This window comes from Triticum dicoccoides, chromosome 6A (genome assembly GCF_002162155.2).
Source record: "Triticum dicoccoides isolate Atlit2015 ecotype Zavitan chromosome 6A, WEW_v2.0, whole genome shotgun sequence".
Lineage (NCBI taxonomy): Eukaryota > Viridiplantae > Streptophyta > Magnoliopsida > Poales > Poaceae > Triticum > Triticum dicoccoides.
This window is the reverse complement of record NC_041390.1, coordinates 225,820,594-225,823,167: the sequence shown is the minus strand read 5'-3', so window position 1 is coordinate 225,823,167 and position 2,574 is coordinate 225,820,594.

Below are 2,574 nucleotides of genomic sequence, written 5' to 3'. Positions count from 1 at the left end.
AGGCTAGGAAGGCAAAGCTCTCCGGATCCAAACAAGACCTGCCAGTGAAAGCACCCCATGACGCCCTAGGAGGCCCTGTCATTGTGTCTTCATCCGGAACTCTCGTCCCGGGTAGGGACAAGGCATGCAAGGGTGCAAAGACGCCCTTTGTGTATGAATGGACCCTGTCTGAATGCATTCGTGAGATAGTGTCTCATATAGATTGCTCACCTTCTTTTTTGCAGTTGGCTACTGCGCCACAGGTGCAGCGAGTGGTGATAAGTTTGAATAAAAAACATTATTCAAATAACCATTGATACAAACACAATACCAACATTGGGTTTGCTTGTGCTTGTGTTCTACTAAGTGGGGTGTGGGGTTGTGCCACAGCCTCCCGCTGTTGTGTCCCCTTGGCCGGAAAGCGTGTTTTGGGATGTAGGCCCGGCTTCTGAGCGTTGCATGGATTTTTACTAGTATGGTGGGCCGGATGGAGTCTTTTTCATGCCTACCCGGACTTTGATCTATGCGGCTTGCCGGATGGCGTGTTTTGCCATCTCTCCCGGCCTTTCACCACCGCTGCCCTGCCAAATGGCATGGCTTGGCATATCCCTCAGCCCATGCTGCAAGTGCTCGTTATCGTTGAATTTATTTCTATCCCTTTGTGGATCATTCACAAATATGCTCTTCGTAAATTGCCTCATTACCCGGCTGCAATGTTTTTTTACAAAAGTTTGCAGTTTCAAATAGTATCAATGATCACACAAATGACATATGGTGCAACCCTGGTACAAACAACCAAGGCATGTCGGGCTAGTAAGGGTGATTAGGCCACTACCTCGACCAAAAGGACGGGTGGCAAGCCATAGCTCCTCGAAAGAGCAACGTGCCCGGGACCTCGAGCAGAGTCTGGTGCCATGATGCGCTCAAAAGGACGGGCCAACTAGGGAAACCTCAACCCGGAAGGACTGAGCAGCAGCACGATAGGACAACCAACCTCCAAAGCCACCTCCCAAAGGCTACTAGTTGGCTTATATTTTCATTTTTGTTCGTTCATTCACACCTAATCATTTATGTCCTTCCCATATGTATTATTATTCATGCTAATGGCCTTTGGGGATGATTTATAGAACCAAAATTTTTTAGACGTGCTGCCCATAGCGTTGAATGGTTGCAGTTTTAAATTGTTCACTTAACTTCCAGTCTAGAGTTGGTCTTTACGTCAATGGGGCAACAGGTAATCTAGTTGTTTTAAAGATTGCTCGGATGCGCTCTCTAGGGTGAAACCCACGATCTGGCCTTCAGTGGTTAGATTCGGTGATGTCGGTGCTTTTTTGTCGTTTCCTTTCTGAAGACATTTCTTTCACTTTAGTTTTCTCATAGTTTCTGTGTTGTCAAGGACGGTGTATGATGGTGTTTTCTATTTTTGTCCATTGTTGGAAGTGTGGGTTTTCTTCTTCTTCTTCGTCTTCTTTCTAACTTTTTGGTCATGTGCATAAAAAATACCTTGACTATGACTTCAAATTATGTTGTGCAGAGGCTAGGTGTAATTGGTATCACCATCGATATTATTATATTACCTTTAAAAACACAACTCCTTTTTAACAATGATGAAGATTCGACCTTCCCATTCATAATATTGGACAGATTCGATTCACACTATGGCAATTTGATTTCTGTTGTAGTTTGCAACATATAGTTTTATAGACAAGCCATAAATTTCTTAGGTATATTTTTGAGAGAGTGTCATTCGGCTAGCATTATTGAACTTCTGAAACTGATAGATAGTTTGTCATTGCTAGCATGATAAAACTAGATTAGTCACCATCCCACACATTGGTTTCGAACTTCTCAAAACTATTCTCTAGAAGGATATGAACTACTTCATTGCATTCAGTTTTCATATTTGACCATAGCAAAACTTGTAGCCAGCAAGGTACAATCAAACAAGATAGCCGCATCGACAAAAGCTGAGATACCTCCATCACTCATAGTTTCAGTCAGTTGCATATTATTTGATTGAATAACACGACTTTTCAGGCTAGTCCATTTAGTTCGGGTGAAACACTCTCTCAAAGAATATGCTTCAGCCGCCATTGCCTTAGAGACATAGGGAAGACACAAGCAGGTTGCTACCACAAATTTTCCATGCAAGTCTCTCACAATGACTATTGTTCTTCCTCTTCCCGCATCAACATCAAACGATGCATCAACATTCACTTTCATCAGGACTTTCAGAGGGCACGTCTAGTCATGTCGCAATCTTGGAAGGTTGGGACCACCTTCTTCTTTGCACGAGCATAATTTGCCGCAAGAGCCCTAATGGCCAAAGCTAAAAAATTAATGAGGTGTCTGTACTTGCACCATGTGAACGATTTGCCTCCACTCCCACAAAATGTGCCATGCAATATTTAAGATTAATTCCGGTAGCCATCATCCAAAGAATTACATGGTCCCTTTATACACACGATGCTTTCGAACACCGCCACCCCCAATCTATTCATAGTCATTCAATGTTCTATTATTTCATGTACACCGAGTTTTGTCCATATCTCTCTGGCTCGGGTAAAATAAAAATGCAAATGCATATAATATCCT